Genomic DNA, 24,638 nt, shown 5'->3' with positions numbered 1-24,638 from the left:
ATATACACAAATAAAATACTCCCATTAAACCACAGTATTTATATTATGAGTTATTAATTTCTATATATATACATATGGTATGGCATCAATTGAACATACATAAAAAATCAGACAGCCCTAGGTATATAGACCTGGGGGTAAATGTATTAATGTCCGGATTCTTCAACTCCGGCGTGTTCAGCGTCTTCGGTGATTAAATTTAAATCGGCGCTGAATTGTAAAGGGAAGTTTCCCTTTACAATGTAGCGCCGCTTTAAATTTAATCTCCGAAGACGCTGAACACGCTGGAGTTGAAGAATCCGGACATTAATACATTTACCCCCTGGACTAGTCTAGCTACTGGGAGGCAAATGGCAGTGGGTATAAATGCTGTATTGATCCAGATATAACACAGTCACTGATATCTCAATAAAATAATGTTCATAGCATACAAGTCCAGTAGATGGGAATTGGTATTTCTTTAAGTCTCTGCTAGTGCAATATAAATATTCAGATCACTGTCCACATATATCACATGGTTATTGCTGCGATTCTTTCAAATTTAACTTTGTTTACTTGCCGCTTCGATGTATATAGAGATGGTGGCCGGGTACCCAGTGTGCTGAAATCAGAGGATGTTTCTCGTGGTCCGTGCTTGTTACTGTTGGAGAGGAAGGCGCCTGCGTTCCACTGTGGAACGCATCTGTCCCTTCCTGTTCTCGCGTATGTCCAATAGATGAATTGTATGCAAGTCGGGAGTCAGCTGTTTTCTTAGCTCCTCCCTAACAATGGAGGGGGCGTGGCTATAACGTGGCGGGGCCTATCGGTGGATAGTCCGGCTGCCCTGCAGGCCAGTCCGAGCCTGGATAGAGATAAATGTACTTGCTCAGTGACCCTGAAGGTTTTTATTTCAGGTTTTTTCTTTTGCTGTATTATTTATTCTCATTAAGAGCCCTGTCTATGGGGCCCCCTTGCCAGTGGGCCCCCCGGGCACCTGCCCATCGTGCCCAATGGAAAAGATGGCCCTGCCTGGACTACTGTTCAGCTTTTCCTGCTCTACAATCAGCCCTTTAGTGAAAAGGACAAGTCAATAAGAATATTCAATTAATTTCCTTGAGGCCTTTATGAGTCCCTCAGTTCTACCAAACCTTTGCAACACAAAGTATTGTTTTGGATCTTTCTGCTTGTGCTTTGAAGAAGATTTGTTTTGTTGAACTATACATCACGATTCTACTTTCTTGAGTAATTCAACCTCAGCATTGTCCCCACTATTCTACCTTGTACAATCAATCCTTTGACTTCAGTTTGTACCTCACTACTAGTCCTCTCAGGACTAAACAGCTTGGCCGGACTTGGTGTGTCACTGATAGCTACCCCAGCACTCTGTTTTTTTTCCTGGGAGCTGCCAGCACCATGACAAATGGTCTCGAAAAGTGACTTAACCATAAGCTATCTGGTTTCTAGCCTTTGGGACCACTGATCCTGAGGCCTAATTGCTCAACAGACAGTCATTGCATTACTCCACTCCTTCCTCAAGGCTCCTGGGACACTCCAAGTTGCTCATTTTAAATAGGCAGGTAGCACCAAATGCGGAAATACACCAGGTTGTCACACTCTTTCACACATCACATGCAACTCTCTTCCTCTAGCATTCAAGGGGAGAGTTACACTACAATCATAGTCGTTATGATACTCAGACTGATTAACTTTTGGCCTAGCGCTTTCATGCATTCATTGCAGAGCTATGTGCCACAAAGTGCCTCCAGAATGCAACTCAGCGGCGATGTAACACCATGGATTTTGCTTTGCACCCAATAGAGCAGGGCCATCTTAACAACATTATGGGCCCCCGGGCAAAGCAGTGCACCGGGGCCCCTATATATAAATATATATATATATATATATATATATATATATATATATATATATATATATATATATATATATATATACACATATATATATATATACACATATAGATATATATAGAAATATATATATATATATATATATATATATATATATATATATATATATATATATATACACATATACATATAGATATAGATATATAGAGATAGAGATAGATAGATGTACTTGCTCAGTGACCCTTGAAGGTTTTTTTATGCAGGGTTTTTTTTTTGCAGGATTATTAATTCTAATTAAGAGCCCTGCCTATGGGGCCCCCTTGCCTGTGGGGCCCCCGGGCACCTGCCCATCGTGCCCAATGGAAAAGATGGCCAAGCAATAGAGCATATTACCCTGAAATGCTTACAGCCGCACATCGCAGCTGCTGGATTGAATCAGCCGCCCAATACTGTGAATATTTGTCATGTGTTCTAGCCTGATAACTTTATCTCCTGCCTGTGTGTCTTCAACCTTAAAAATTGACAACTGTAAGTGATTTAACACATTTCAATCACATGTAATATAAATTAAATCTAGTTTCACAAAACACTATACTTGCACTGCCCATTGTAAACAATTTGTGTCAATAAAATGCTGTCTGTCAAAAAATTACACAATTGTCAATAAAAAATACTTTTGGTATCCCTGTTTAAAAGAAAGTACTGTTGAGTTCCTGTTTATATTAAACTTTAAGCAGCATGTGCAGAATTCATAAAGTGTAATTGATATCGGTAAAGTATTGTTTGGCAGCAGGAGCTTTATAACGCTTGGTAGGATTTAAAGAGCAACCCATAGATTATGGCCATCAAAAATTACCAATATCCCTAATTAGAAACAGCTTGCAGAACACTTTATAATAAGAAAGCTTAAGTGGAGAGCAGTTCTTTAACTGTGACAGACCTCTGACCCAGAATTAACAGGGTTCAATGCAACCAAACAGGATGCCATGGAATGCTACTTTTATGTGTATGGGTTGGACATTCTGTAAGAAAACATTGTTTTGCTCACTCAGGGCCTCATGTAGAGTATTTCGCAGTAGCGTAGGATCTGTGTCAGTCAGCTCTCAGACAGAGACGGTTCTCACCCATGCGCCTCTCTACTCTTAGAGAGGCGGAACTGGGAAGGTTGTGGGTGATGTAAAGGCATGTTTATGCTCTTTAAGTGGTATGCTGAGTTGGAAGCAGCCGCAGACACATATCTGATGCGCAGGGCCGCCGAGAGGGGGGGGGAGCGGGTACAGTTTACCCGGGCCCGGCCATGCCAGGGGGCCCGGGCCGGGCCCCCGCTGCTAATTAATTTTTTTTTTTTTAATTTTTCTGTCTTGCGCTTTTTTTTTTAACTTTTTTTTTTTTTTTTTTTTCGCGGGGGGGGGGGGGGGGGGGGGGGCGGGGGGTCTTGGGTTTCTTGGGAGCTGGGTGGGAGGAAGAATAAATTAAAAAAATAAAAATAAAATAAATACTCACGTGATCGCGCGGCGCCGTGTCCCTCCTCTCCTCCATTCACACTGACTGCCGGGCGTGACGTCATCAAGTCACGCCTGTCAGTCAGTGAGGAGCGCCGCAGCCAGCAGGAAGAAAGAAGACAGAAGAGGAGACAGAAGAGCAGAAAAGAAAAGAAAGAAGTTGACAAAAGGTAAGTAAAGAAACGGAGAGGCAAGGGGAGGAAAACAGAGAGGGACAGTACTATAAAGAAAGGGGACAGAGAAACAGAGGAGGAAAAAAAGGAGAGAGCCACAGAGGAATAAAAAAAAATTGGGGAAAGAGGAACAGAGGAGGGGAAAAAAGTGGGAGAGAGGAACAGAGGAGGGAAAAAAAGGAGAGAGCCACAGGGGAATAAAAAAAAAAGTGGGAGAGAGGAACAGAGGAGGAAAAAAAGGAGAGAGTCACAGAGGAATAAAAAAAAATTGGGGAAAGAGGAACAGAGGAGGGGAAAAAAAGTGGGAGAGAGGAACAGAGGAGGGAAAAAAAGGAGAGAGCCACAGGGGAATAAAAAAAAAAGTGGGAGAGAGGAACAGAGGAGGAAAAAAAGGAGAGAGCCACAGAGGAATAAAAAAAAATTGGGGAAAGAGGAACAGAGGAGGGGAAAAAAGTGGGAGAGAGGAACAGAGGAGGGAAAAAAAGGAGAGAGCCACAGGGGAATAAAAAAAAAAGTGGGAGAGAGGAACAGAGGAGGAAAAAAAGGAGAGAGTCACAGAGGAATAAAAAAAAATTGGGGAAAGAGGAACAGAGGAGGGGAAAAAAAGTGGGAGAGAGGAACAGAGGAGGGAAAAAAAGGAGAGAGCCACAGGGGAATAAAAAAAAAAGTGGGAGAGAGGAACAGAGGAGGAAAAAAAGGAGAGAGCCACAGAGGAATAAAAAAAAATTGGGGAAAGAGGAACAGAGGAGGGGAAAAAAGTGGGAGAGAGGAACAGAGGAGGGAAAAAAAGGAGAGAGCCACAGGGGAATAAAAAAAAAAGTGGGAGAGAGGAACAGAGGAGGAAAAAAAGTGGGAGAGAGGCACAAAGTAAAAAAGAAGGGGGAAAAGCAGCATGGAGGTCGCAGTGTGAGCATAAGGGGGTACAGTGTAGTTGTGATGAAGGGGCACAGTATTGTGTGTGTAATGGCACAGTTGGCTTGTTGCAATGTAGTGTGTGTGAGGTAGGTGGCAGCTAATTAATGGGCGCTATTTTGTTTGTAGGGTGATGGTGAGGCAATATAATAGTAGGGACTATTAATTTAAGATGGGGTGGTTTGGGGGCTATTGAATCTTGGGGTGAGTTTAGGGAGAATGAGGTCTATTTATTAAATGTGACTATGAATTATTTAATGGCAGTGATGGTTGCGGGAAATAGGTATTGCTGGGGCTGTTTGCAGGAAGGCATATAGGTTTATTTATTAAATGTGAATAGTATTATTTTAATGTTGGGGCTGGAGGAAGGCCTAATTATTAATCGTGGGTGCTATTGATTTAACGCTGGGGCTGGCTGTAATTTTCTAAATGTAGCCATTTTTTTTTCAAAATAGGTCCTTCAACATTTCTGGATCCGGACAAGCCACAACTAAAGAAAGCAGCAGCCACAGGTGGAGAAAGTGAGAAGAACAGGTAGGAGAGAGCAGCACAGTGTGTGAAATGTTGTGATTCTAGTAGGGACAATACCAATTTTTGGTGAATGTTGTGTCCAATGTAAGGTGTAGGCCAAGACTGAACTGTTTGTGTACACACTGCATTGTTTGTATACTACCCTGTGGTGGTAGATGTCCTGAAAGTCAGGAGTGCTTGAACATATGTGACGCTCCGACGAATTGAGAGCCTAGTGGTTTTTATGTTAGCCACGCCCCAATGGCACGTTTGCCACGCCCCCAAATGCATGATCACACCTCCAAAAAAATTTGCACTGCCGTTTGGCTAGCCACGCCCCTGAATATATGACCATATAGCTATTTTTTTTTGCGCCGCCGTAAGGCGGCGCAAAAAATTTTTGGGGCTTACTTCACTATGAGGGGGGCCCCATGAATTTGTTGTACCCGGGCCCTGAATTCTTCTTGGCAGCCCTGCTGATGCGGTGCTTTCTGTTGGTGCAAGATCTGTGCACTGACCTTTGTGTATTATAAAAAAGAAGATAATATAAAAACAGAAAATGCAGCGCTAGAAATATATATATATATATATATATATATATATATATATATATATATATATATATATATATATATATATATATTGTGGCAAGAGCCCGCTACTGCAGAACCACACGCGAACAACTTCTTCCTTTTTATGTAGTTTTATTGTCAGGATGGTAAATGTTTTGACACCGTAAAGATTTCACAGCAATACTTGGAGACCCTAAACGCTTGCTAGACATAGCTCAGCTCTCTCAAGACCAGCCAGCTTACCCAGCGTTGATCTCTCTGAACAAGTGATACAAACAAGCTTTTATACCTAATACTCCTCCCCCAGCCTTAGCTTGATGGACAGGTGACACACCCACCTTCTCTTTAAAAGGAAACGCCCATCACTGCCTCTGTTTGCACTAACAGACAGACCCTTCCTGTCTGTTTGCAGAGAGGAAGGATTTCAAATCATGTAAGTTAAACCAAATTGAAACTATTGCTTTTCATACATAGGTCTTTACATTCAATCTAGGTGCATTACTGCACAAATGTTTTACTCTACTTCCCTGCTTTCTCTGCATATTGCCAGCTAAATGCCTCCTTTTGTTACATATCCCTCCCTGTAGAGTCTCCAAGTAGGGGGACGCGGACTTTGCGAGGAGCGCATATTTTCGTGACAACGCATCTGCATTTTTGTGTAGAATCCCGGGTCTATGTTCTACTGAGAACTTGAAAGGTTGCAGTGCCAAGAACCAGCGGGTTACCTTGGCATTTAACTCCCGGTTGTTCTGCATCCATCTCAATGGTGCATGGTCTGTTATAAAGGTGAACTCTCTGCCTAGGAGGTAATAGCGCAGAGCTTCTGTAGCCCATTTTATGGCGAGACATTCTTTCTCCACAGGGGCATATTTTTGTTCCCTTGGAAGCAACTTACGGCTTAGGTACAGGACAGGGTTTTCTACTCCATTCTTGTCCTGTGACAGGACTGCACCTAAGCCAACACCAGAAGCATCAGTTTGGAGGAAGAACCTCCGGGTAAAATCCGGTGCTTGTAGAACTGGGGAGGAACAAAGAGCTAACCGAAGATCAGGCCAGGCGGTTTCTGCAGAGTCAGACCAGGTTAATCTATCTGGACAACTTTTTTTTAACATGTCCGTTAGTGGAGCAGCCTTAGTGGCGAAGTGGCTTACAAACCGCCTGTAGTAACCTACTAAGCCTAAAAAGGTTCTTAACTGTGACTTTTTCTCTGGTCTTGCCCAATTTTTGACTGCCTCCACTTTGTCTAGCTGGGGTTTGACATGCCCTCGACCAACAACGTACCCCAAATATTTGGCTTCTCTCATGGCTATGGCACATTTCTCTGGGTTAGCTGTTAACCCTGCTGACCTTAATGAAGCTAAGACCGCCTCAACTTTGGCTAAATGTGATCCCCAGTCTGGGGTATAAATCACTATATCATCCAGGTAAGCGGCTGCATAAGCTGTGTGAGGTCGTAGCAATTTATTCATGGCCCTTTGGAAGGTGGCAGGTGCCCCTTGCTATCCAAAGGGTAGGACTTTATATTGATAGAGACCATCAGGGGTGGAAAATGCAGTCTTTGGCTTGGCCGTGGAAGTCAGGGGAACTTGCCAATAACCCTTTGTTAGATTAAGGGTTGTCAAATAATTGCTACCAGCAAGATTTTCCACTAGTTCATCCACACGTGGCATTGGATAGGCATCAAACTGCGACATACTGTTTAGGCGCCTAAAGTCATTGCAGAACCTCATTGTCCCATTGGGTTTCGGGACAAGCACAATGGGACTATTCCACTCACTAGTGGACTCTTCAATCACATCTAACTGGAGCATCTTCTCGACCTTCTTTCTCACGTCCACCCGTCTGGCTTCTGGAATACGATACGGCTTCTGCTTTATAATCACTCCTGGAGCAGTGACAATGTCGTGTTTGATTAAGGTAGTGCGCCCAGGAATGGAAGAGAAGACATCACTGTCCCGGCGAATCATTTCTTCAGTCTGTTGTCTCTGCTGAACGGACAAAGCTGGCTCTATGGGCACTTCAGACTTTTCAATGGCAGTACTCATGACCTGAGGAGAGGTTTCCTCATCATGCCAAGGTTTAAGGAGGTTAACATGATATATTTGCTCCTCCCTTCTCCTACCTAACTGGCGGACTCTGTAATTGACAGGACCGACAGCCTCTAGAATTTCATATGGACCCTGCCAATGGGCGAAAAGTTTGCTTTCCTGGGTGGGAACCAAGACTAGGACCTTGTCCCCAGGCTTGAAAGATCGAACAACAGCACTTTTATCATAACTTTTCTTCTGTCGTTCCTGAGCCTCTTTTACATGTTGCTGCACAATGGGCCCTATCTTTCCTAGCCTCTCATACATTTGGGACACAAATTGTACCAGATTTGGCTCCCTGGGACCTTGCTGCTCCCACCCTTCTTTTAACATATCCAAGATACCCCTGGGCTGTCTCCCAAACAATAGCTCAAAGGGACTAAACCCTGTTGAAGCTTGAGGTACCTCACGGATGGCAAACATCAAATAGGGAATAAGAGTGTCCCAATCTTTTTTCTCTTGAGCCACTGCTTTCCTGAGCATGTGCTTTAATGTGCGGTTAAAGCGTTCCACCAAGCCATCTGTTTGTGGATGGTATACAGAGGTGTGAAGCGCCGTAACCCCTAGCAACTGGCACATGTCCTTCATCAGTTTAGACATGAATGGAGTACCCTGATCTGTGAGAATTTCTTTGGGTATTCCCGAGTGTGTAAACATCAATACAAGTTCTCTAGCTATGGTGCTGGACTTTATGCTTCGTAGGGGAATTGCCTCTGGATACCTGGTTGCATAGTCAAGCACCACTAGTATATATTGGTGCCCACGTGCGGATTTTTCCAGTGGCCCACAAGGTCCATGGCTATCCTTTCAAAGAAAACTTCTACTATTGGTATAGGAATGAGAGGTGCCCTGTACATGGGTTTGGGACAGGTTCTCTGACAAATGGGACAGGACCGGCAATACTTTTTCACTGCCATGTGTACACCGTGTCACTCACCCGAGTGTGAGTGCCTCCACTCTGGTACGTGGTTCTCCATCTTTCCCGCTTACACCTGTGTTGAACCGCGGCCGTCCACCATCCTGTCGCACTGCGCATGCGCAGGTCCCTTTAACAACTACACCTGACCACTAATGTAATTGATAGATCAATCACCTTACCCTACTTAAGGCACCTGGGGCCTGATTCATTAAGGATCTTAAATGAAGAGGATCCTTATTTCAGTCTCCTGGACAAAACCATGTTATATTGCAAGGGGTGCAAATTAGCATTCTGTTTTGCACATAAGTTAAATACTGACTGTTTTTTTCATGTAGCACACAAATACTTGATAGCTTATTTGTACACTGAAATTTAAAGTTGATATGTGTGTGTTACATGAAAAAACAGTCAGTATTTAACTTATGTGCAAAACAGAACACTCATTTGCACCCCTTGCATTGTAACATGGTTTTGTCCAGGAGACTGAAATAAGGATCCTCTTCATTTAAGATCCTTAATGAATCAGGCCCCTGTAGCCTTAGGTAGTGGCCTGATCTTGGAGTCTCACTCCCAATGATTCTCTATAGGTGTCTGCAGTTTCCAAGCTGCTTCCAGCTCTACTCGTGTCTGCAGTTTCCAAGCTGCTTCCAGCTCTACTCGTGTCTGCAGTTTCCAAGCTGCTTCCAGCTCGAATCGTGTGTGCAGTTTCCAACCTGCTTCCAGCTCTACTCGTGTCTGCAGTTTCCAAGCTGCTTCCAGCTCTACTCATCAGCGGTTCCCATACCTGCTTCAGCATTACTACTCAGCTGATCGTCTGCAGTTTCCAAGCTGCTTCCTGCTCTACTCACCGGCGGTTCCCATACCCGCTACAGCTTGTCTACTCAGCTGATCGTCTACAGTTTCCAAGCTGTTCCCTGCTCTACTCAACGGCGGTTCCCATACCCGCTACAGCGTGTCTACTCAGCTGATCGCTTCTTCAGCTTCCCAGCTGATTCCTGCTCTACTTGGTATGCATAACCACTATTGACTATTATTGTTTACTTGCATACCTATTGAACTATACGTGACTACTGCACTAAGGTACAGTTACCTATGATAGATTGTCTATGCTACATTGCCTGTTTACCCGGACAAGCTTCTCACTCAGCCGCGGTATGCTCTCATCATATTGACTTTGTTGTTACTTGCATATCCGCGCTGACCCGCTTCTCCACGCTGCAGAGCCAGCTACTATATTGACAGACTATTCATTGTACTTACCTACTTGTGTTGTACAAAACGCCTTTCTACTCGCGCTGTTTCCACACAGCTACAGTTTGCCGTTTCCACAGCACTCTCCTCCTTATTCCTCCTCACAGCAGTGGTACAACTTGCTACACGCAGACCACTGACTTCCCTGCTACCTACCAGCACCTGGACAAGTCCTCCTATCACAGCAGTGGTACAACTTGCTATACGCAGACCACTGTCTCTCCTGCTACCTACCTACACCTGGACATTCCTCATCACAGCGGTGGTACAACTTGCTATACGCAGACCACTGACTACCCCGCTACCTACCTGCACCAGTACAACTCTTCCCATCACAGCGGTGGTACAACATGCTATACGCAGACCACCGACTACCCTACTACCTATCTGCACCAGGACAACCTCCTCATAACTACAGCGGTACAAATTGCTGTACGCAGACCACTGACTCCTCCACTAGCTACCTTCACCTACTCACGTCCTCTCATCTCGTCTGAAGCTATATCGCTTCTTCTCTACAGTTCCAAGTCGCTGACCTTCCACCATCAACAGCTGCAAGTCATTGACTTCATAAGACATTCTTTACTTTCCTGCTGTTATCATCATTCCAATCATTCACCTAACTGCCTGAGGTCCGTGGACAACAACGCCCCTCTGTCAGTTATAACATCAGGTGAAACTCGGGTATAAACTCCTAGTGCCCGTGACAGTAAGATCAGGCCATGACAGACCCAGGATTGGAACCAACAGCTAGGGAGATGCTGCAGCATCTAGTCACTCGGGTGGAACAACAGGATGTTCGGCAGCAACATCTGTTCTAGTGTTTCCAGACTCTGGTCGCCAGAGGAGATCCTCCACAAAATGTTTCAGCGACTGTTGAACCTCCAGCGTCTTCTCCTTCCCCAGTGCCATCCCAGGTGTCTACTGCTTCCACGCTACACCTGCCTACTCCCTCAAAATATGATGGAGATCCCAAGACGTGTAGAGGTTTTCTGAATCAGTGCTTTCTCCATTTCGAGCTTCAACCTCACCATTTTGCCACTCACCGTGCCAAGATTGCCTACCTCATTTCTCTGTTTTCCGGACAGGCTCTTGCGTGGGCCTCCCCTCTGTGGGAGAGAAATAACCCCCTATTGGAGGATAGTGCACTCTTCATTTCCACGTTTCGCAAAATTTTCGATGAACCTGGCCACGTTGTCTCTGCGGCTTCCAGCATTCTCCGACTACGCCAAGGATCACACTCTGTGGCCCAGTACGTCATTCAGTTTCGGATACTCGCCTCTGAACTACAGTGGAACACCGAGACCCTGATAGCTGCCTTCTGGCAGGGTCTGACGGATAAGATCAAAGACGCACTGACCACACAAGAGTTACCCTCCTCCTTGGAAGATCTAATTTCCTTATGTCATAGGGTAGACATGAGATTCTGTGAGAGGGAGTCTGAAAGAACAAGCACCTCTAAGGGGTTCACTCGTCCATCACCTCAAGTTCGTCATCTTCGCCCTCCAGTGGAACCCATGGAGGTAGGACGCTCTAAGTTAACATCTAAAGAGAGGGATCGACGAATACAAAATAGACTCTGCATCTATTGTGCTGACCCTACTCACAGCCTGAACTCAAGTCCTAAGAAGTCGGGAAATGCCAGGCCCTAACCAGTTCTGGAGAGGTAAGGTTAGGGTCCCTGGACTCCTCTCCATCTTCTATGGATTCCAAAGTGTGTGCATTTGATGTTACCATCTTCTCAGCCACCAAATCTTTTATCTCTCAAGCACTTCTGGATTCCGGCGCTGCCGGCAACTTTAACTCCAGTGCTCTAGTTAAACAGTGGTCCCTACCAGTGGTCCCGTTAAAAACCGCCATAGCGGTCACCGCTATAGACGGGTCTCGTATCATTAATGGACTTATCACTCGCTGTACGACTCCTTTGACCCTCCAAATTGGAGCCTTACACCGAGAGAAAATCTCTTTGCTGGTCCTTCCTGCTACTACTAGTCCCATCGTTCTTGGCCTTCCATGGCTTCAGCTTCATTCACCACAAGTTGATTGGAGTACTCCCCAAGTCACATCCTGGGGCCCGGATTGTCATCATAGATGCCTAACCCGTGTGGTACCACTCAAAATCAACAGATCGTCTATAACACCTGGTTCTCCGGGCCTTCCTCCACAGTATGCCCCGTTCGCTGACGTGTTCGATAAGGCGCAATCTGAACGCCTGCCACCTCATCGGGCATGGGATTGTCCCATAGATCTACTACCTGGCAAAAACCCTCCTAAGGGCCGTGTATACCCTCTCTCGCTACCAGAGACACAGGCTATGTCAGAGTATATCAAGGACAACCTTCATTGCGGGTTCATTCGACCTTCCAGCTCTCCCGCTGGAGCGGGCTTCTTTTTCGTGAAGAAGAAAGATGGGACCTTAAGACCCTGCATTGATTATCGGGGGCTCAATGCCATAACCATGAAAAAACGGTACCCGATTCCTCTTATCACCGAACTCTTCGATCGAATTATAGGTGCTCGGATTTTTACCAAACTTGATCTCCGTGGCGCTTTCAACCTAATCCGGATCAAGTCAGGCGACGAATGGAAGACAGCATTCAACACCAGGGATGGGCATTACGAATACCTAGTTATGCCCTTTGGACTGTGTAACGCCCCTGCTGTCTTCCAAGGATTCGTGAACGAGATCTTCCAGGACCTATTATACGTGTGCGTTGTAGTCTATCTGGACGACATTTTAATCTTCTCTCAAGATCTTGTCTCCCACCATCAACATGTGGCAGAAGTTCTCTCCAGACTGCGGAAGAACCTCCTATTCTGCAAATTAGAAAAATGCTCCTTTGAATTATCCCAAATTCCATTCTTGGGATACATCGTGTCCGGAGTAGGTCTGGAGATGGATCCTGACAAAGTTAATGCTGTCCTACTTTGGCCTCAGCCAACTACCCTCAGTGCTATACAACGCTTTCTGGGTTTTGCGAATTATTACAGACGCTTTATCTTGAACTTCTCCTCTATTGCCTCTCCTATTGTGGCCCTGACCAGGAAGGGTGCCAATACTAAACACCTTAAAGAGGCCTTTTCCACCGCTCCTGTTCTGCGGCAGCCTGATGTGAACCTTCCCTTCTTTCTCGAGGTAGATGCCTCCAATGTCGGACTAGGGGCCATTCTCTCCCAAAGATCTGAGCAACAGAAGTTCCATCCTTGCGCTTTCTACTCCCAGGGTCTTCTACCTGCGGAAAAAAACTACACCATCGGTGACAAGGAACTGTTAGCTATAAAAGTCGCATTGGAGGAGTGGAGATATCTACTGGAGGGGGCTCGTTACCCTGTAACCATCTTTACCGACCATAAAAATCTCCTCTATTTACAAACAGCTCAATGCTTAAACCCTCGACAGGCGAGATGGTCACTCTTCTTTTCCCACTTCGAGCTCATCATTACGTTCAAACCAGCTGCAAAGAACAAAAAAGCAGACGCTTTATCCCGGGCGTTTGCACCTCCCTCTGACATCACGGATTGTTCCGACCATCCTATACTGGATCCCAAATGTGTGACTTTGGCCACTTCTTCCACCAATGTGCTACCGTTTGGGAAAACCCTCGTTCTGCCATCTCTTCGTAAGAGAATATTGTCATGGTACCATTCTTCACGCTTCTCTGGACATTCTGGTGAACGAAAGACTTTTGAGATCCTTTCCAGGAGTTATTGGTGGCCCTCTATCAGAAAGGATGTCAGAGAGTTTGTGGCCGCTTGTGAGATTTGCTCTCAATTTAAGTCTTCCCGCAGAACACCAGCGAGATTGCTCCAACCACTACCTATCCCTACCAAACCATTGACCCATATAAGTATGGACTTTGTCACCGAACTTCCTCTTAGTAAGAGATGAAATACCATCTGGGTAGTGGTGGATAGATTCTCCAAGATGGTTCCCTTCGTCCCTCTAACTGGATTACCATCTTCTTCTACCTTGGCTGATCATTTTATTAAAGAGATCTTTCGGATTCATGGCTGTCCCTCCGAGATTATGTCTGATAGAGGAGTACAGTTCGTCTCCAGATTCTGGCGAGCTCTTTGCAAGACCTTGGGTATCAGACTCTCTCTATCATCTTCTTACCACCCTCAATCAAACGGACAGACCGAAAGAGTCAATCAAGACCTTGAGACCTTCATAAGAATCTTCTCCTCAGCCAACCAAGATAATTGGGTAGATCTACTCCCGTGGGCTGAGTTTGCCCACAATAACATGTACCATGAATCTTCAACTAAAACTCCTTTTTTCGTGGTTTACGGCCACCACCTGTCTCTCCCAGAGTTTCCTGCCCTCCCTCCCACCCAAGTTCCTGCGGTGGAGAAACTTTGTAAAAACTTCAAAACCATCAGGACTCAGGTGAGATTTTCCCTGAGAAAGGCATCAACCAGATACAAATTCTTTGCAAATAAAAAGAGGCGAGCCATTCCACCACTCAAGATTGGAGACCGTGTATGGCTTTCTACAAAAAATATCCGCCTGAAGGTTCCGTCCATGAAGTTTGCGCCACGCTTCATCGGACCATACAAGATCACTCAAGTCATAAATCCTGTATGCTTCAAGCTACTATTACGAAAGAACCTCCGGATCTCCAATGCCTTCCATGTCTCACTGCTCAAACCTCTTATTATTAATCGCTTTTCTGCTCCTCCTTCTGTACCTAAACCAGTACAGATTCATAAAGAAGAGGAGTTCGAGATATCTCAAATTCTGGATGCCAAAATTTTGCGAGGAACTCTCAGATTCCTCGTTCATTGGAAGGGCTTTGGCCCAGAAGAACGCTCCTGGATTCGCACTGATGACCTCAACGCTCCAGCCCTGCTTAAAAAATTCTACCTAAAATTTCCGGGCAAACCCGGTTCCAAGTATTCTGTTCCCACCTTTAAAAGGGGGGGTACTGTCACTCACCGGAGTGTAAGTGCCTCCACTCTGGAACGTGGTTCTCCATCTTTCCCGCTTACACCTGTGTTGAACTGCGGCCGTCCGCCATCCTGTCGCACTGCGCATGCGCAGGTCCCTTTAACAACTACACCTGACCACTAATGTGATTGATGGATCAATCACCTCACCCTACTTAAGGCACCTGCAGCCTTAGGTAGTGGCCTGATCTTGGAGTCTCATTCCCAGTGATTCTCTATAGGTGTCTGCAGTTTCCAAGCTGCTTCCAGCTCTACTCGTGTCTGCAGTTTCCAAGCTGCTTCCAGCTCTACTCGTGTCTGTAGTTTCCAAGCTGCTTCCTGCTCTACTCATCGGCGATTCCCATACCCGCTTCAGCATTACTACTCAGCTGATCGTCTGCAGTTTCCAAGCTGCTTCCTGCTCTACTCACCGGCGGCTCCCATACCCGCTACAGCGTGTCTACTAAGCTGATCGCTTCTTCAGCTTCCCAGCTGATTCCTGCTCTACTTGGTATGCATAACCACTATTGACTATTATTGTTTACTTGCATACCTATTGAACTATACGTGACTACTGCACTAAGGTACAGTTACCTATGATAGATTGTCTATGCTACATTGCCTGTTTACCCGGACAAGCTTCTCACTCAGCCGCGGTATGCTCTCATCATATTGACTTTGTTGTTACTTGCATATCCGCGCTGACCCGCTTCTCCACGCTGCAGAGCCAGCTACTATATTGACAGACTATTCATTGTACTTACCTACTTGTGTTGTACAAAACGCCTTTCTACTCGCGCTGTTTCCACACAGCTACAGTTTGCCGTTTCCACAGCACTCTCCTGCACCTGGACAAGTCCTTATTCCTCCTCACAGCAGTGGTACAACTTGCTACACGCAGACCACTGACTTCCCTGCTACCTACCAGCACCTGGACAAGTCCTCCTATCACAGCAGTGGTACAACTTGCTATACGCAGACCACTGACTCTCCTGCTACCTACCTACACCTGGACATTCCTCATCACAGCGGTGGTACAACTTGCTATACGCAGACCACTGACTACCCCGCTACCTACCTGCACCAGTACAACTCTTCCCATCACAGCGGTGGTACAACTTGCTATACGCAGACCACCGACTACCCTACTACCTACCTGCACCAGGACAACCTCCTCATCATTACAGTGGTACAACTTGCTGTACGCAGACTACTGACTCCTCCACTAGCTACCTTCACCTACTCACGTCCTCTCATCTCGTCTGAAGCTATATCGCTTCTTCTCTACACTTCCAAGTCGCTGACCTTCCACCATCAACAGCTGCAAGTCATTGACTTCATAAGACATTCTCTACTTTCCTGCTGTTATCATCATTCCAATCATTCACCTAACTGCCTGAGGTCCGTGGTCAACACCGCCCCTCTGTCAGTTACAACATCAGGTGAAACTCGGGTATAAACTCCTAGTGCCCGTGACACACCGGGCAAGTAAAACCTAAGCAGAACTCGTTCCCGTGTTTTATCCTCCCCTAGGTGTCCCCCACAGACATGTGTGTGTGCTGCTTTTAACACTAGGGGTACATGGACCTGAGGAACCATTAATTGTTCTACTTTTTCCCCCTGCACATTAGCAACTCTATACAGGAAATTATTTTTAACTTTAAAATATGGTATACCTTCTGCAGGCTGGGCGGCTTTCGCTACCCCATTTACCTCAGTGACACTTTTAAAGGCATGTTCCAAAGTGGCATTATTAAGTTGGTCTCGAGCAAAGTCCTGCAGAGGAAACAAAATTGGTATTGCGGACCAGTCCGTATCCTCACTGACAGGCGGGGTGGGCTCATCTGCGACATCACCGACCAATGTTAGTTTGGGCTGTCCATGTTTCTCCGCAGGTGGATGCTTTTGTGGAACTCCTGCTGTGACTCCCAGGATGGCATTCCGGTTTGGCGGTTCCTAAAGATCGATGTCCAGATGTTGTGGATCTTTAGGCGGTTCCTTTAAGATCGGGCTTCCAACCGTTGCATCAGGTGGCGGCATGTCCGGCCGGATCCGCTCACCGAGGACATCATTAAACAATGGGAAGTCTCGCCCCAAAATGAGTGGATATGGGAGTTTAGGTGCTATGGCAGCTACCACCATAACAGTTTTGTCTTTGAGTGTGACTGGTAGTATTGTTCTTTCATACTCCTCTGTCCTGCCATGTACGCAAAGAACTTTCACCTTGGGCAACCGAGAAGTTATGGTTTCGGGTAAGGCAGAGCTGGAAACCAATAAGAGTTTACTCCCCGAGTCAACCAAGGCCAGAACAAGGTTCTGGTTGATTAGCACAGTCACCCGGAACAAACAAGGACTTACTGATGTGGGACTCATGGTAAAACAGCTTGGAAAAGCAGGCCCAATATGTGCCACGGAACAGTCCATGGGTTCCGGTAGTTTAGACCACTCTGCCTTAAAGTGGCCTGGCTCACAACATTCAAAACACTTCAGATTAGACAGCTTTGCACCTGGCCCTCTGTCCGTAGCAAGGATTGTCAAACCTGGCTTTTGGCGTGGCAGCGGCTTTGGCACAAATGCAGGTTCTTTAGTCATTTGCTGTAGCGCACAAAACCTTTCTACCATGGTGGCAAGCTCTTCATAAGTTTGTGGGTCTGATTGCAGAACCCACCTTTGCAAATCGCGGTTCAGCCCCCGGATGCAGTGATCTAACGCCAAAACTTCAATAATCCGAGAAGGCGAATTCTCTTCAGGCTGCAGCCATTTCTTTAAAATTTTAGAAAGCTCAGCCACTTGAGCTCTGACCGGTTTTTCTTTAACATAGCGCCATTTGTGATAGCGCTGGGCTCGGCCTGGCCCGGAAACTCCAATGCGAGCCAATATCTCAGACTTTAGGCACAGATAGTCAGAGGCCCGTTCCTGATCTAGATCCATATAAGCTCGCTGAGCTTCACCAGTCAGATATGGCGCCAGCCTCTCAGCCCAATCTTTAGGAGGCCATTTTGCCCTTTTTGCAAGTATCTCAAAGGACACCAGATATGCTTCTATGTCATCACCTGGCGACATTTTCTGGAGAACAGGACCAAGTGGTTCATTTCTGTCATGTCTCACCTGGCTTAACTCTTCTCTTAAGAGCCTTGTGTTTTCCACCTGTGCCTCGGTAATTTGTAGCATCTGAGCTTGCTGCTGTTGCTGCGCAGCGGCCATATTCACGAGGGTTCTCAGTACTTCCTCCATGTTGACGTCTGCGCGAGTTGAGTAGCGGAAACTTGCTTCCCGGAGTATCCCATTCCTGACACCACTTGTGGCAAGAGCCCGCTACTGCTGAAGCACACGCGAACAACTTCTTCCTTTTTATGTAGTTTTATTGTCAGGATGGTAAATGTTTTGACACCGTATAGATTTCACAGCAATACCTGGAGACCCTAAACGCTTGCTAGACATAGCTCAGCTCTCTCAAGACCAGCCAGCTTACCCAGTGTTGATCTCTCTGAACAAGTGATACAAACAAGCTTTTATACCTGATACTCCTCCCCCAGCCTTAGCTTGATGGACAGGTGACACACCCACCTTCTCTTTAAAAGGAAATGCCCATCACTGCCTCTGTTTGCACTAACAGACAGACACACCCTGTCTGTTTGCAGAGAGGAAGGATTTCAAATCATGTAAGTTAAACCAAATTTAAATTATTGCTTTTCATACATAGGTCTTTACATTCAATCTAGGTGCATTACTGCACAAATGTTTTACTCTACTTCCCTGCTTTCTCTGCATATTGCCAGCTAAATGCCTCCTTTTGTTACAATATATATATATATATATATATATATATATATATATATATATATATATATATATATATATATATATATATATATATATATATATATATACTTCTTTCCTGGAGAAACTGACAAGGGATGGTCTCACACAGTAACCATTAATATAAAGGTGCTGTTTATTAAAATTGATGAATGCATATATATAAAATAAGAGTCCATTAAAATCTTATGAACCCTATAAATAAATACTGAAAAAATCTAAACAACCATATGTCTGGATGTAATAATACAAAAAGATCACTACCAAAGTACCAATGAATACCTATAAAAGGAGCCCCTGTTAATGTATTACTGTGGGCCCACAGATATAAAAAAGCATTCAATTCGGAAAATGTAGCATAGGAAGATCTTTTATCCCAAATTTAAACTTGTATTGCAGAATAATTAAGTCCGGAATAAAATAGTGAATGAGTCCAATATCTAGAAACTGATCTCACTAGTCATGGAAGTAACCGGATTTGGTGATGATTATAAGCAACTTGAAGTATTTTTGTGTTGTAAATAAAATGTCCAAGTCCCACTGGAGATCGATTCAAATAGATAACCTGATGGTAGATTAGATAGGAAAAAATGTTCTGGGATACATGAGGATGGTATAGGTAACTTAGCATAAAAACAGCTGGGGTCACTCCAAAAGAACCATTAGGCAGCCTCTTCCTGTCAAGCCGGTAAATTCACTTGGATCCCTAGTAAGCCAACAGTAAATGCTGATGAAACTTTGAGACAGTGATAGACCTGTAGTACGAACTCCGTCATAGCTCCCAAATTGTTCCAAGCGCTAGGTAGAGTCAATGCGCATTTGTGGAATAGAAGATTTTGATGTTATCAGTTGTAACATATAATATGTACTCTGCTTGTATATCTAGTGGAGTACAGGACTCACAGCGCTGCAGTGTTCATACAATCCACTTGTATCCGAAAAAGGAGTTAATATCAAAGATGTTCATAGGCAATATTAACTAGTGAAATCCCTAATAAATAGAGTTCCAAAAAGGGTTCACTGAAATAGTAAAGATACCTGACGCGTTTCATTACATAAAAGTAATTTCATCAGAGGGAAATCTAGTTGTCCCACAAGCTCTCTGGGACTTTTTTATACCATAGACTCATTAGTAATAACTCTGTCAGCTGTGATCAAACCAATTAGTCATTCTTGTGCAAGATAAACTGTGTGAGACAAGTTAGAGGTGAAATATATAAATTAACCCCTTTCATGGAACCAGGTCAATGCCTCTAATTAATCTGTGTATTACTAGACTGAAAACATAATATATAAATATACAAAAATTTTAATACAAAAATGAAACCAGGATAAATAGCAAACAAATATATGTGGGAATGACACTCATCTCCATTATATTTTACAACATATATAAAATATAGAAATAATAAAAAACTATATATAAAAGCACCAAATATAAAAACTCATAACTAGATATCTATATAGAAAATATATTGTATATTGAAATTATTATTCATACCGATGAAACAAAAAATAATAAATTATAAAAAAAGAAGAAAATAAATAATTGAATTTTTTTTTTAAATTATGCGCCCCCCCCACCCTCCAAACAGCTTAACCAACCCTATTGCTGCTAGGCTAGGTTGATACTAGCAAAATCGGAGGGGATAAAAAGTGTGGAGTCCCCTGAATTTACTACCAGAACTAGGTGGCACTATAGCAGGGAAACTTGCAGCGTGGGGTCCCCCTATCATAATGCCAAACCAACCCCAGGCTGGTCAGCATGGGGCTGGATCCCGTAGGAAAATCGGGTCCGCAAAAAATTACAGGACCTCCCCTTCCTAGGTTAAACCAGCACACTGCTGAAAAGCCCTAGGGCTCTTCCCACACCCCTGAGGTTGTGACTGTGGGGTAATAACTAATTAAATGTTAAAAACAATTTTGCCCCTGGTATACTGCAAGTCTCAACATGCCCAGGCTGCCATTAAGTGTTTGGGCGTGCTGTCGCTTGTAGTAATACAAGCAACATACCCACGACTTCCAGGACATGCTGGCACCTGGGGAACCACAAGTGCCAGCATGTTCTGGCACCCAGGGCCTGCTGGGAGCTGTGGCGCACCAAGAAAAAATCTAGATAAAACAGACACAAGTGTAAAAATAATTGTTTATGAAATAAAAACACCCGAACTCTACCCTCATTCACCCTCTTTCTTGCTCTCCTATATACATACTCGTGATCTGTCTTAAATCCAGGGATCCTTGGTTTGCCAAAATAAACTGGGCAAAAATGTAACTGAGTAGAAGGCAGTTTTGGAACAAAGCTTAGGGTATTTGGAGAGTGGAGACATAATGTGTCATGTAAGTGGGCTGGGGGTGTTGGGTAATGAATGGAGAACTAGTGGTGGAAAGTGTTAAATGGATTGATGGGGAATATGATAAGGGAATATGATTAAATAGATACATGGAAAAAGTTGTTTTATATGGGATTTATTAAAGGTTATTGAATTTCTATCTGTGAGGAACAAGTAAAACATTGCAGATAATATGAAGCAGATAGGGGAATGGTTTGATTGTGGGGATTAACTAGGTAACATATGCTTCACAGTGTGGGGCTGTATATTTTTTACTGAAATGGATCACAATACATGTAATGAGAGTGGTGAGAGTATTCAACCTAAACATAATGATTTAAATAATATTACAGTTGATGTAATGCTAGTAAATATGGGTGTATATTACATATACATATGTATATGGTATCGGGGGCAAATAGGGTAGGTCTTGTATTTAAGGTATAACTGTGTTTTATTTTAAGCCCCGGAAGTGGGAAAAATAAATGTAGTACATATGAGAGATTATTTTTTTTTAATGAATGTTATTACTAAATATTTCTGGACAATATTGTTATGTGACTGAGCGGATGAGTTTTGGTGTTAGTAAGGAGGCATGGAACCCCGGCAGCAAACTGTGAAAACAAGCAGGTATTACAGCTAGCCACACATTGATTTAGGCCAGATTTTTACATATTTGCCACATGTTAGAGGTTTCACTGATCACAACCTATGTAAAGGAACATGGAAAAGCAAATGGCTAATGTTCATGATCGTCGTGTGTGGGATCATCACCCAACTGCACCAATGGAATCTGTCCATTTTGACTGATGACCAAGCATTCACTTGGTAATTGGAGACCAGGGAGGTAATTTTCTAAGCAAATAAATAGTGCAAATGTGCATTACAATGTTTACCCTTAAGTAATCCTCAATGCATATGTATATATTGTATTGTACTTATCTTAAGTTATAAAAAATATGGAGTGCAGTAATTGTGGCAACCATTCTCCCAACAGATCATTATTAGTATTTTCTGTGACTTTTTCCTGTGGCCATTGACATTGAACAAATTCGGAGCAGTTATAGTTAAATATGACTTGCTTATCATTATCTGTATGTTATGGTTTTGGAATTTGAAACTTTTAAACTGAGTCCCTAGCAACCCAGCTGTTTGCAGAAGATACAGAACAGTTGACACTGAGTGATGGGGCCTATTTATCTTAACAAAACAGTACACATGTGGAATGGTGGAATGTTCTCTCCCTATCTATACATAACCATTTGTCTACTTATGTGTGTAGTATGTGTGTGTGTGTATGTATATATATATATATATACACAGATACACTACAGGTCTCAATATTTCAAGACATTTTAGTCTTTAGACTTGCAGATAAAGGCAAATTGCCTTGTATGACCTTTTCGTACTGAACAGAAAGCATTAGAAGATAGGTGGAATAAGTTCAGGGACAGCATGGCTATTTGGAGAGGGTTTAGTTGTTAGTTTAGATTGTAGTCATATTATTTTCCAATTTCCCATGGGATTAATGTTATGCTGCATTTCTTGTGCTTGTATGTGCAGATGACTTATTGTAGAAACTGCCATGTAAAGAATGACATTTTTTTCCTATAGGAGAGATTTGCAACCTCCGTTTATTAAGCACTGCAAAAAAAAAAAACAGTGAAATTTGCATTAATTCACATTTTTTTGTAGACTCCATTAACTTTAATGAGATGAAGTTTATCAGCGTCATATTAACTAGTAGGTCAAGAAGACTGATTCGCTAGTGCCATTATCATCATAACTGTGCAATTTATATTTTCAGTTAATATTTTCCTAAAAATTAACTTTTGTAAATACATAATACTGCAAGATGTTTTTTCTATGTGTCAAAGTAAAAATGATGTCTGTTTACACATGTGCGTGCCACATTCTCTGCACTCCCAGAGTCTGGTGATAAGTCAACTAATGGTTTCATTTGGCAAACAGCATTTACATCTAGTGCTTTCACATTTTGTAAAGAAAAATCACTAGGGATTCCCACACTAAAAGTCCATATAGTTGTGTAGAAGACCTAAGTCAGGCCTTCTATACCAGGCATCATTAACTGTTCTATCATAAAATGTATTTAGTAGTTATTACTATATTTGTATTAAATGAATGTGTATCTTTTAGGGCAAGAAATGAAAGAGTTCTAAAAAATAACACACATGCTTTCATCACCAAGCAGGTTGTAAGGGCAGCGTCGGACTGGCCCACAGGACTACCGGTAAAATTACCGGTAGGCCCGGCTACCTTACGACCACACCCCCTTTTAGATGTGGGCGGAGCTTACCTGGAGGCCCGTTGTTCACACCAGGGTGCTCGCATTTCTCTCCGGCGTCCCCGCTGCTGCGGATGACTGGCTGTCACGGACAGCCAGTTATCTTTCACCTTTCACATGCGATCGCAGCTGCGATCATGTGACCCGCCCACTCACCATGTCAGCTGATGTTCCCGCGCCGCTGAAGGGAGAAGATCAGAGAGGCTGCATCAATCAACTTTTGGGTAAGTATACTTTAACCAGTTGTTTATATTGTTTATGCTAATTAGTGTTATTAGTATTGGTTTTGATATTAATTTAGCTTTGTTGATCATTACACAGACCCAGTATTAGATACACATTACAGTCCAAATAGGTGCGTATGTTTGTATCCTTGTGTGTCCCACTTCCCCCCTGATTTGCGCCCATCCCATAAAACCCTGTAAATTTTCATTTTTTTGAGTACTGTCAGGATACTCTACCCCCTGGGAATAGTAGCAGCATCACCCTCTTCACCTTCTTTTTATTTTTACCAGAAAGTACTAATGTAGCGCTCATCGTAAAAAGTATATGGGGTCTCCCATTACATCTGTTCTCAATATATATATATATATATATATTAAAAAAAATGTGTGTGAATTGAGAGGACTATTGCAGGCATAATATGAATCGGGGACACTTGCGTGGCGTAACATTGTGGGCACTACAGTGTGGCATAGCATTGTTTTGGGGGCACTACTATGTGGCATAGGGGGGCTGCCTATCTATACTAAACTATAGGGGGGCTGACTATACTAAACTCTAGTGAGGGGGGGCTGCACAGAGAACACTATAGGGAGGGGGTGATGGGACCTTTAATGCTGAGGTGGTTTGGGTCTATAATTGAATGTGGGTGCTGTTGATTTAATGTTAGGAATGGTTGGCATTTCTAAATGTACCCATTATTTTTTCCAAATAGGGCCCTCAACATTCCTGGATCCAGACAAGCCGCAACTAAAGAAACCAGCAGCCACAGGTGGTAAAAGTGACAACAACAGGTAGGACAGTCTGTCAAATGTTCTGAGTCTAGTGCAGGCTTGGCTAACCTGTGGTACTCCAGGTGTTGTGAAACTACAAGTCCCAGCATATCCTTACAGCAATAAGCTGCTATATATTGGCAAAGCATGCTGGGGCTTGTAGTTTCACTACACTAGGGTGCTAACTGTCTTTTGTGGACTGACCACTCCCCCTCTAGTGTCTGGTTCCGCCTCTATTATGGCTGACCACACCCCCTTTGGTGGGCCCCTAGTGTTGCATGCCCCGGTGGGCCCTTCATGCCCCAGTCCAACACTGTGTAAGGGACAAAGTATTCAAAGATCTAAGTGTGCACTGAGATCCTGTAGATCATTCCTTTATCCTGAACTCCTGATGGAGATGTTCTACTGTAGCATAAAGAGACTGTCATGACTTAATACACATCTATTGTACTGGCTGCCTATATAAGCCAATTAGGTATGATTT

Source organism: Mixophyes fleayi, chromosome 12, assembly GCF_038048845.1.
Source record: "Mixophyes fleayi isolate aMixFle1 chromosome 12, aMixFle1.hap1, whole genome shotgun sequence".
Lineage (NCBI taxonomy): Eukaryota > Metazoa > Chordata > Amphibia > Anura > Limnodynastidae > Mixophyes > Mixophyes fleayi.
This window is presented reverse-complemented; position numbering follows the sequence as displayed.